General features: G+C 37.3%; 1 long non-coding RNA gene across 1 annotated transcript in view; it reads left to right on the top strand.

Moving 5' to 3' along the window:
• The window catches only part of LOC309439232, a 68,978-nt gene that overhangs the window by 19,079 nt on the left and 37,415 nt on the right, over positions 1–12,484 (top strand). The window lies entirely within an intron of this gene.

Genomic DNA, 12,484 nt, shown 5'->3' with positions numbered 1-12,484 from the left:
CATCTTTCCGAGGTCCTAGACATCTCTGTCCCAAAGAGGTGTTCATTTTCATCCTCGCAATCAGAATTTACCTGCTATTGTTACTCATTGGTAATTCTTTTCTAGTTTTTGTACTTGGGTCAGCCACTTCGAAAAGTACCAGCAAGCATGGTCCAAGTCTTGGTTAAATCTTATGTATTCAACTAAAGGCCAAGATTGTTCTGTGATTCAGCCCCAAGCTGCCAAACGAGACTGCAGGAGAGTCTGGCAAGGGTTCCTGCTACTCAGTATTTTCAGTGATGAATTAGAGAATGTCACTTAAATGCCAACCTAGGAAAATTATAAGTGATCTGGAGGGAAGAACTTGAATGTTAAATTAACTTGATGAACTGGAAAAAAGAAAAAAGAAAATAATAAGAAGAAAATCAAATCAAATTCAGTAAAACCACAACCAAGTGAAGCTGGGCACTCATGATAACAATCTCTTAACATGTAAAATGACTCTCTAACCCAGACTCCAATCTTGTTCACAAAGTTTGGAATAAGAAGTATTCAGCTAATTTTATAAGTATAGAAGAAATATTAGGAAGAACTTTCTGTCTTGGAGAATAGCTGGTGTTGGACCACATCACTCACCGATGTTGTGGAAAGAATCTTCTTGGCAATTTTTAAAAGCAGGTAGTTCAGACATCCTGGTCCTGCCTCAGGACATGGGTATGAACTTGATGACTTTAGATTTCACTTTTAGCCTTAAGTTTTGTATAATTCACGTGGAAACAGATACTCCCTAGATAGGAGTAACAATTATTTAGCAATCCCCTGGGTGACCTATTGGAATTGATAACTGGAATTAGCTTCTATTTTTGCAGTTTTATTTCCAGCACTTAGTAAATCCAGGAGCTCCTGTTTGGCCTTCAGAAAGGGACGGTACTCACAGATTTCAGTTACACACATATGTTTTGTTTGTGTTTTAAGATTTTCGCAAGCTTTCACTTATGCATCCAGGACTTGCTTCTGATTGTGTTTGCGATATTTTATTATCTGAACAATGGAAATAGAATAATATCAGATGTTACATTTGGTGGCTCTGAGAAAAAAAGTGAAGACAAACACTGAGATGTTTGGAAGTTTTGTGAATTCAACGTACTTATTTCACAGTATCACAGTATCACAGTATGTTTGGGATTGGAAGGGACTTCAAAAGATCATCCAGTCCAATCCCCCTGCTGGAGCAGGAACGCCCAGGTGAGGTCGCACAGGAACATGTCCAGGTGGGTTTTGAATGTCTCCAGAGAAGGAGACTCCACAACCTCCCTGGGCAGCCTGTTCCAGTGTCTGTCACCCTTACTGAGAAGAAGTTTGTGATATTTGTGTACAAGTCCAAGTGTTTGTGGCAATATATGCAGTTCAGCAAAGTGCTTCTCATTAGAGTTTTAGGAATGTTTTTAGTACTTTTGTTTATTTTGAGACAATTTTCTATTTTATGTATTATCATTTACTGCATTGTTGGACTTCAAAAGTATATTTTATTCCAGACGAAAAGTGGTGACAGCAATTTACAGATGACACAACTTGGAACTTTACAGGCAGATATTTCTCTCTGTAAATTTCATCATTTAGAAGTTGAACTTTAAAACATTTTGTAGGATGACTATCCTAGAATTTAATTTACTACTTAGTAGTGTATCAAGATTTTGTGACTGACTTAAATAGAAATAAGCATATGTCACTGCAGTAAAGAATGTTTAACTGTCATAGTTGCAAAACCAGAACTGATCCTGTCGAATGTTACTTTCTTTTATAATGCTCAAAGGAATTCAGGGCCCCATAAAATATACAAAGTTGCTAAAACATCACATATATGTATACATGACTAATAGAATGTCCATAATAAAGAATAAATGTTGAGGAAGGTGAAAGAATTACAGTACCATGTTACCTCATAACAAAATCAAACCACACATTTCAATGAGAAGTATTGGTTAGCAAGTAGCAATCTAGGATGATTAAGCCTGAAGACAAGGACACCATTTACCTGCCATTTCTCTTTGACCAAGGAAGACTTTCTTTTTGGTATTGCCTGTTCCAGCTCCTTGTGGGATCCTTCCCACCACGCTGCTTCCTCTGAATTGCATAATTGACCAGAAAGGAGGCCCAGGCTGGCAAGTGGGAAAAGTCTGAACTGCATACAGTCATCCAATTTTGTAACTCATTTCTCCCTCATTTTCTCTCTTTTTCAGTCCTTTTCTTTGCTTCTTGTCTCTTCTCTTCAACATGGAAAATAATGAGTTACTGTAGTTTTATCTCAAAACCAACCTAATCTAGAGGCAATTTAAGTGTTGAATAATGCCTGAATTCTTAGCAGGTGCTTAAATTCATCCTGAGACTGTGACTGCCATATGTGCTTAATTTTATGGCATGAATTTAAATCAATGGACTATTCAGGGTATTAAAGTTAATATATGTATAATGTCTTATTCATAGTGTGAGTGAAATCAAGAGGTTCAGGGATTAGATATGTCTGTTTGTAAAAAAGGGGGTTGTGGTTACTACACAAGAACAAAGTCACTGCTCAGTTAATGGCAACTGACTTTTCTGTATTCTTTATACCTTTTAGCTTAATACAGCTATTTACAGGTATAACGGTCACTGTGAAATACCTGACTGGAGCCAAAGAATAAATCAGGCAGAGGGTAAGCTGCCAACAGTTGTGTTTTGTTTTGTTTTGTTTTTGAATTAAACTGCTCCTTAGGTCAATAAAGCATCACAAAAACAAGGGATGCAGGAGTTTCCCTCCTGAAGAAAAGTTCCACTCTCTTCTCTTGCAGTATTTAATTTCAGTAGTAGTCACAATAGAAGTATTGAATTTTTTAAATACAGACAAGTGGACAATGTTGCAGCCAAATTCACCTCACAATGGATTTTCATGTGTCTATAGGACTTGTTTGGTTTGTGCTAAAGTCAGATGATGTGTATGTAACAAAGAAATGAATGTGAGTAGAGAAAAAAATATTGTTTCATTTGCCAAGCTATGAGTTGCTAAAGAAAGCCTGTATTTTAATATATTTCCTAATATATTTGCTAATATTTTAATATATTTGTATTTAATATATTTGCTAAAACACAGTCCTAAAGAGGACTGTCACATTTTCTGTCACAGGTTGTTCCAACTTGTATTTTTGCCTCTAATGCATTGAAAAATTTTCTTTGTTGGTTCTCTCACCTTCAGGGAAATCTGAAGACATGTTTCTCATGAATTTAGCATGATTTAACTGAATGAATGTTGTTCCTGACAGTAGTAGATAGGCTTGTTATGTCTTTGTAAAAGTTAAATCCTGAAGAAGACAGACCTACAGTCCTGCTTTTACTTAAATCTGAAGTTGAGCTAACCTAAACCTCCCACAGGTGTTGCAAATGAACTAAATCCTATTATTGTTATAAATTTTCACAAAATGCTTCTTATATTCCAACAATGGCAGTATAGGGTTCCCTATTTTCACTTCTAAATTCAAATTCATCTGAATGAAAAAAAATTGTAGAGTTATCTAGAACATACTTCCCTGTCACGGTTGAGATGGACAAACGACATAGACCAAGTTCCTTTTATGTACAAACAGCAATCTCCATTTATTGCCACAAACGCCTTTTTATTTAGTCTTTACCAGCTCAAGTGTCTTATTGCTGTTGGTTACAAGTTGCAGTAGTAACATCTCATTGGCTAATTTTGCTGTCATCAAGGTTACTCTTTTACTCCCTTCTCTCTCACAGGTACACCTTAATACCTCTGGATACTCCTTTACTCCCATCTTTCTCACGGGTAGACCTTAATATCTTCAAGGCTAATCTCTGTTCTTATGCCCTCCGTCAGGGAATCAACGGACCCACCGTAGTCCTCCACACTTCCCTGTCTATGAAAAGTATGCAAAAACATTTTAATGAATGTGTCCAGTTTTAAGTTTGCTTAGGGGAAAAAAAAATCATTGTTTTTTAAGCTGAAAAATCAAGTATTTTCACTTCAATTACGTGCTGGATTGATAGTTTCTCTGTAGCTACATTGGACAAACTGTCAAGAGATCAATATATTTGAGGTATTGATATAATGTATTCAAGAATGTATGATGTATTTGATACATTATGTATTTTCAAAATACAGGGTGTTTTAAAAAGGTGGTCCCAAATCGAAATCATTATATCTTTGAAACTGGGTCCATCTTTTTGAAACACCCTGTATTGTTAGTGTTGTCTTTCTGTTCAAGATGCAATTATTATCACTCTTTTACTGGAATCCATAGGAAGGCATTCTGAGATTAAGTATTCTCATTATCTTCAAGTTTTTTAAAAGAAAATGATATGGTTCATTTTGTACGATTTACATTTGCCGCATCACATCTAGTAACAATTTACATAGCAAGCTTGCAACCTCCTACCCCCTCCATTCACACACCCCCTCCTGCCCCATCCCCCCCCCCCCCCCCCAAAAATGACCTGAAGGAAGACGACAGATAAATGTTGTCCTTGTTCACAGGCCCACAGGCTGGCTTAATCATCCTAGTTTGCCATGTGTCATTGAAAAGCATGGCTTGATAGTTATTATAAGTCTCTGGAGACTGTGGTCCGCATTTGACTGAAGTTAAATGATCTGTAATGATAGGTACAAGAGGCAAAGAACATTTGTTCAACAGCATTTTTTTGATGCTGTGGCACCCTTCTGCATTTAAGACAGATACATTAGAAATACATTTTCTGTGTAGACGTCATGATGGAACAGGGCTTCATGTTTTCCTGGAGGCACAACATCACCTCTGGCACTTAATGAGAATGCTGCAATTGCCTCAGCAGCCCCAGGGATGCTGTGGTACTGCTGGGGTGGCTGTAGTTCAGTCTACAAGAACAACTGTTTAGGGGTGACTTCTTAAGGTTTATCACTTATAGTTGGCTCACATTTTCATGCTTTATTTCCAGTCTTTGAGAGTTGAAAGACTGTCATTACAAAAAAAAAACAAAAAAAAAAGGAAGCTGAGATTGTGATTTAATCCCAAGAACTAAGGCCACAAGCACAGGCCTGTACTGTCAAAGACTTACACAGAGCCAGCAGCTGGCCAGAAAGCTTTAATTTAGTATTTGTGTTTTCTGATCATCACTAGTTGAAAACTCATTCATTTCTGTGGGTGGTCCACTGCACTGTGAGGCTGACATATAGCCTTTTTTTTTTTGATCCAAAGGATAGAAGCTTCTCACTAATTATAACAGCATTACAGTTAGACATAGTGTCACAAGCATGTATTATAATTACAAAATAAGAAGCTCTTAGAGAGGCCTCGCTTCTTAAATTTCTCTTTGGCAGGTCAATGTTTGGAAATAAGTCTTTTTCATACTGCATTTAATTCTAACTTCTTTATACACATCCAGTGAATCTAAGGATTTGGATACCTGAAATGTTTTTTATTCACTTTTGGTGCTGGTACGATGTTTTTTAAAGGAATCCTTCTGAAAGAAAAATTAGTTCAAAGAAAAGACTCTGAACTTACCATTCTGACAATGTGTTGAACTACTTCTGTTTGCTGAAACATCAAATTGGCAGAGTATCTTGAGGCTTTTGTTTTTGAAGGTAAAGGGGGAAGTTTTAGTCCAAAATATGTTTCATAATGTTACAGTATGTAGCATGTTTTTAAAAGCATTTGATGATGCAGATCCAACTCAAACCTCAATGTATATCTGGGTTTTTTTGAGCTCTATTGATACTATTAGATCAGCTGATTAATTCATACTTATTCTCCTAGCTTTGTATTGACAAATCTGATGATTCAGAGTTAAGATCCACAATCTGGACAATGGTTTATAAATAATGTGTGCTTTCAACTGCACTGGGGAAGGTACATGCTAATTTTTGTCTGACATGCACTTCAGGCATCTTTTCAGTTTTCTGAAAATAAGCTAACAAAAAGCTGTGATTATTGTGAATGCAAAACCTGGAAATTGAAAACAAAACCAAATGTAAACACCAACTATAACAAAACACAGAAACAACAAAAAACCCCATACAAACAACAACAAAAACCAAAACCACCACTATGAAAATTGAGATTAAATCCTGAAATCTTGACAGCATTGCTGTCCTGGCTCTGCTTTGCTACTCTGTGTCAGTCATGACTCACAGGAAAAATACTTGCTTTCTTCATATCCATTTAATTCTTTTCTGTCTGTTAAGGCGGCCACAAGCTTGCCAAATACGCCCAGTGATGTTGGTGGTACTCATTATGCAAGTATCTTCTCAGTAGGAGTTAGGAGACGGTCACTGAAATGCCAGCAGATGATAAATCTTTGCATGTGGGTTTTTTCTCACACTGCTGTGAATCAGAGGAGTCTCCAGAAAAGTGATCTGAGTCCAGCTCCTGTTTGTGAAAGCAGAAATAGGACCATGCACATTAGAGCGGTGCCATCAGCAGCAACAGCAGTGCATGCTCAGCCATAGAGATGTTCAGGCCAGACATTGTCCCTGGTTTCATAGCCTGACTTTGAAGTGGCTCCACCAATTAAAGCTGGTCTGCAACTCCTAAGGGTTCCTCAGCCTATGTCTAATATAATTTGTCTGAACAGTGTTTTAAAAGCTTCTCTCAACAACCAACTCCAAACTTAGTCACCAGGCTTAAAATGTTGCTCTAACTTCTATAACTTTGGTGGTTTGAAACTAACTCAGAGAAGACAAGACTTCTTTTATGAGCAGGGCAAGTGTCTTTATATGTGGTTTACAGATCATATGTTTGTTTTAAAGTCAGAACAGTGTGAACTTTTAAAAATCAACAAGGAAGAGAGCAAAATTCCACCGCGTAAAAATTAGCCTTTAAATGGTAAACACTGGTAAACAAAGCTGAAAATAATCAGTAGGGAAAACTTGTGGTTTAAAGAAAAATAAACTCCTGCTCCTACCAGTAAACACCTGTTCAATTTTATGTATGCTCGGTCTACTGATTGCTAGGGGGCTACAGATCCAGAGCAAGACTGGACTAATTGAAGCACAAGTTCAAGAACACTTCAGCAGAAAGGTGGTCTGCAGGAGAAAATAGAAGCTTTCAGAGCTTGAAACAAATTTGAACAGAAAGAAGAGTACTTCACAGCACTTGAACTGTTTTTCTTACATCCAAGCATAAGCAATATCAAGCCTGTGTTTATTAAATATGACTTATATAGCTTTTCATGCTGAAATAATTTTAAACTAAACATAAAAACTGCTAACCTGAGAATTACACCTGAGTGTAAAGGCAAAGAAGATGGAGTTGTGACTAAGTAAGAGCACTGTGGCATGCACTCAAAGGAACTGTGTTGGCAGGAAGGAGTTGACCTCAAAAAAAAAAAAAGGTGGGGGGGCGGGGAAGGGAAGGGAATCAGGTGGCCAAGTGTTTTGTAAGGAAAAAGTTGGCAGGAAAACCTTGTATACATATATATTAAAAAAAAAAAAAAAAAGAAGTACAAATAAGGTGGAAAAGCTTACTTTATTGCTTCCTTTTCTTTTTTTTCCACCCTTGAGAAAGAGACTGGTTATCAACATTTTGACTTGCTTCAAAAACAGGCAGCCTGGCTGGCGGCCATAGCTAGCCCTGCTGTGAAAACATTTCTGTGGCTGATACTAATACTTTATGGTAACCGTTACCATCCGGCAAGAAGCACTCTACAGATGTTTAACACAGTAGCTGTTTTATTGCTGACGTGTTTCAATTATTTTTAGCACTTTTTCCTGAAACAAATATATAAAGCAAGCTCATTTTCTGTACGGTATAGAATAAACAGATTATTAGAGATGACACCAGTAATAGAAGCAAGCCATATTGCAAAGCCATCCCTTACAGCCTATCAATAAAGTAAAGTTGTTGCAGGGAAAGTAGTTTATTATAAGAAAAGTGCTGACAGTAGTCTTATATCTAGATGTCTCCACTTTTATTTACTATTTTGCTAAAACCAGGTGCTCAGCATTGCTTCAGTTTGTTCCTTCATCATTTGGTACTCTGTATGGTTTTATCATCTTGGATGAGATCTTTGCGTAGTACTTCAGTGGACTTCTGGTTGACAACCAATGTCAGTGTTCTTTTAGTAACTCGGGTTTCATTTTTTATTTTAGTTCTTTCCCCTAGCTGATAAACTTACTGGGTATAAACTTATGTGGGTATATTTTTTATTTGTATAGTTTTTTTTAGGCCAATTGAATTCTCACAAAAAGGAGAACATGCCTTCTTCTGTAATTATGAACTGCATCCAGAGGTCGTCATCTTCTGAAGCAGAATTTTCTTCTGTTGGTTTATTTGTGTTCCAGACATATTCTTTTGTCAACATGATGTATATAATCTAACATAACTTCTAATTACTACTTTCACAAGGCCCTAGAGTGTATCATCATCCACTACATTCCAGCCATTAACTGAAAAACATTAAGCTATTTTCCCTTTAGGAAAGTAACAATTTCTCTTTTTTTTGTTAATAAAAAAAATGTCATCCATCTGTTTTATGGTTAATCCTTGACCATATTCTCCCCAGCACTAGAAATACAGAAACCAGATCACGGTACAGTCCTGCAGCTTCACAACCACCTGGTATGTCATATCACAAGTACACAGCTTATATATAAATGTGATTTATGTTGGCAAACATTCTGCCAGAAGAATTGATGGCAATTAATCTAGCAGCTACTGGAAGTTCTTGTGACTTTTTAATCAGATATGCCTTATTTTCACTGAAAACATGTCCAAGCATAGTAGGACAAAGTAGGTAAAATTCATTTAAGAAATTTAGTAAATAAAGTAATTTTATAGCTGACACATTTTCCAAATATATTTTTAAGAGTATGTTCTAAATGTTTTCTACTGTCCTACTGCTTAAGGATCAGCTAGGTATCTTACCAAGGGGATGTACCGTGTTGTAAGCAGAGTAGATCTGTAGGGTTTATAGGCTTTGTAAGTTGTGTGAGTTCATTTTGATGTTTTCTGTAGTTGAAGTATCTGACATAAAAAGACTAGCAGATTTACTTGATGAATTTCAAGCTGAGTCATGTAACTTAAATTTCCTTTTTGGTTAGTAAAACAGAGGGGTTTTTTTAACTGTTGCTGCTTATTGCCAGTGATGTAGGGGTTAAATTTGTGAGATGCAGAAGGTTAAGCTGGAGGTTCAAGTTCTGCCTCCTCTGGCCCAGAAGGTAACTTGTGCATCATGGGGCATCCAATATATCTACCACAGTTCAGTTTCATTGGAGAGACACAGCTTCTCTCTAAGCACATAGCACTGTCTGCATCTCCTAAACAGGAGACTGTAACTTTGCTACAGGCTGCAGGGACAAACGAGCTGTTACCCCCAAGCACAGTGTCTCCAACTCCCTCCTTCTTGCACCAATGAAACAATCTGCAACTGCTGTGTCACTGAGAGAGACGAGCTTCCCTGTATCAGCCTGCCTGTGCTCCCACAGCCCCTTACTGGAGTCATGGCATTGAAGCCTCTCTTTCCCCCCTGCCACGACAGAGGAATGATGAAGAACATCACCCCTCTAGAGGCTGTTCTCCTTGCCAAGTTGCATCCTGCAACGGGAAGGACCCAGATAATTTGACTTCCCTTTCTAAGTCACTGTGTTGGCTCTGCTACAGGTTGGAAAGCTGACCCCAGCGACTAGTAGACCTGAGCTAAAAATCCTATTTCTCGATGCAGACTTGTGTATGAGTGCCTGTGACCAAGCGCCTAATCCTATTTTGCAAGAAAAATGGGGAATTAATCAGATACTCAGGCTGCCCTGAGGAAAAAATGTTGTGAACACGTGTTATAATTCCTTAAATTGAGGTGAGTCTATCCTGGAAACTGTAGCACTGTTCCAAGACAAGTGTCACCCTAGGTAACAGGGTTTCTTTCCAAGACATTCCTTCATCTGGGTACAGTTGCTATTTGTAAGTGACTCAGACTAGCTGTCTCAAAGTTTGGAGAAACCTTCAGTCCTGACACAGGGCAACTCTGTTAATTTTGCTGTATCCCAGATCATCTGGGGTAAGGGAGCTCTTGTGCTAATGGTACTGCTGAGTTTTAGGCCTCAATGTCACAGGGATGATACTATTCTTTATGAGGCAGGAATATGTTGTGCTGTGGGTATTCTGGTATTAGGTGTAACGGGTTTTAATTCTTCTACCTTAACATATCCCTGATGCTATACTCCAAAGAATACTTTAGTGTAAATTAGAATAAATAACGGGAAATCTATTTGTGATTTATAGCAGCTGAGGTCTCCCTCAGTGGCAAAGCTCTTGTTCACTTCAGAGAGTGCAGGATCAAATCCCCTTTCAGAGACATGCAGCATATTTCAGTAAGTACACATTACATAACTTGTCCCACATTTCTTTCTCTTTTTAGTATCCCACTGTTATGAAAATTATGTTCCCATTAATCATTATAGCTGCTCATCTTTTTCTGTGAAAATAAATTACCCTCTGCTGCCCTTCTTGTACAGAAACATATTTAAATTAAAACAAATATATATACATGATTGGTTCAGGGAAGGGAGTGTCAGCTAATGGGGGCTTTGCTACTGCAAAAGTATGAAACCAGGATTTGTCTCTGTACTCAGTGGATTGCAATGCTGTGTGGTAGTGTCACTTGCCAAATAAGATTTCCCCTTTAGCACACACATATCTTCTTTGAATGTCAATGGAAGCTGCATGCATTCACTGCAGGGAGACCTGCAGTTTCATCTTAAATATAATATTGAATCCTACAGCCTATTGTATCATATCTACATCTGAAAACACATTGGATGGAAAAGCAGTACTTTCTAGAAAGCACCTATACAACTAGCAAAAAACAGAAGGCCTCTAAATTCCTGCTTAAGATTGTACTGACTTTACTGAGACTGCTTTTAGAAAGCATTTAAAATGTGGCTGTCTAAAACTGCATATGCAGCACTATATTCAGGCTACAAAACAATGGGCTGATTTAAAGACATGATGGGCATTTATGCATTTTACTGGGTTTGGGTCTCAACACTTCAGAAAAGTAAGTAAATTTTATTTACAGGCTTTGAACATGGATTTAACGACTTAACTTATCCAACACCGTAAATATAGAGGCTAGGTTATTTTTAGCTTTCACAATGTGATACTGGGCAAAAGGACTTTCGAAATGCAGATTACTGGTTACAAAACCACAAACTTGGACCAACATTTTTCAGTGACTGCCTATTCACCTTTCTTTTTATTCAGGACATTAATTGGGAAGACTGAGATAGCAAGCTGAAGGTTGGTGGCGGATGATCCTCAGGGAACAGATACTATATTTACAGGTCAGTTTTCTCTAGTGAAGAGATCTGAGGAAAACTCACCCTCAGGACAGACTGAATTTTCTTTTAAAGTATAAGAAATGAGTTGAGGATTAGTTGTACATGGAAAATGAGTTTCTTATTTGGCCCCTGAAGAGAGATGAATTTACACTGGTCTTGTGGAAAAGCACATGTTATATTTTGGAAAATATGCAATACAAAAAAGACCAGAAGTTTTAGGGCAAAATAGTTTAATTTCACTCAGACAAGGAAGTACTTAAGAGTCAAGATTTTCTGGTCACCTATTTAATTTTGTGGTGAAAGATTAAATCCTGACTTAGTGGAGGTAGCAGAAATTAATAAGCCATCCAAATGAACTTTCTAGTCATCTTCAGCTGACAATCATACGACCAAAGCAAGTGATGTTCCTTTTATTACCATGCAATATTTGCTGACGTTATAGATATTAAGTGTCAGTTAACATCCAGGCTTGTGAAGCAGGAACACCTGGATATGTTTTAAAAGCTTTCAGAGACTACTCATTTAATAAAGTAGGAGAATGAATATTTACTAGTAAGGTGACACTTCTAAAGTTCTATCTCTGACATTTCTGGAGGTTCTTCCCAAGGTGTTTTTACATAGGTAGACTCATTATTAGCAGAGAAGAAGTAGGATCTCTTGGTTTTTCTGTTTTATTTTGTTTCATTTTGTTTCCAGAATCAGAATTGAAATGTAGACTCAATTTTTGCAGTTATGCTCTGGCTGAACTAGTTTTCCATTTGGTGTTTTCATTATCAAAGAAGCTCCAGAGTGTCTGTCTTGTCACAGTTCATTTTGCTAAGGAAAAAGACATGCCTTTGCCCACCACCAAAGCCATCTCCATGTGAAAATGGAGATTTTTCTTTCAGAAACTCTAGCCCAACTTGAAAAAGATTCAACACTCTTGTTGTCACCATTTAAAAAAAACAAATACTTTTTTTTTTTTTTTATTGTATTTGGTCTTTTTCTTTCCTATCTCACATTTAGGGAACCAATTGCTGCACTCAGTGGTGCAAATCATTAGCAACCATTTTTAGTGAATTTTTACTAAGTGGTACTGAAGATGTTGCTGTTCTACCTTGTGACATTTCCAGTGTTTGGCTATTTCCTGGTGATCCAATTAGCTTCTACGTTAGTTGGAACACTTAATGGCTGAAATGTAGATAGCCTATAGTTGAACAGATATTCCTT

The sequence above is a fragment of the Streptopelia decaocto genome, assembly GCF_964273445.1.
Source record: "Streptopelia decaocto genome assembly, chromosome: 4".
Lineage (NCBI taxonomy): Eukaryota > Metazoa > Chordata > Aves > Columbiformes > Columbidae > Streptopelia > Streptopelia decaocto.
The sequence above is the reverse complement of the archived record's forward strand: the minus strand, read 5'-3'. Positions and strand labels throughout refer to the sequence as shown.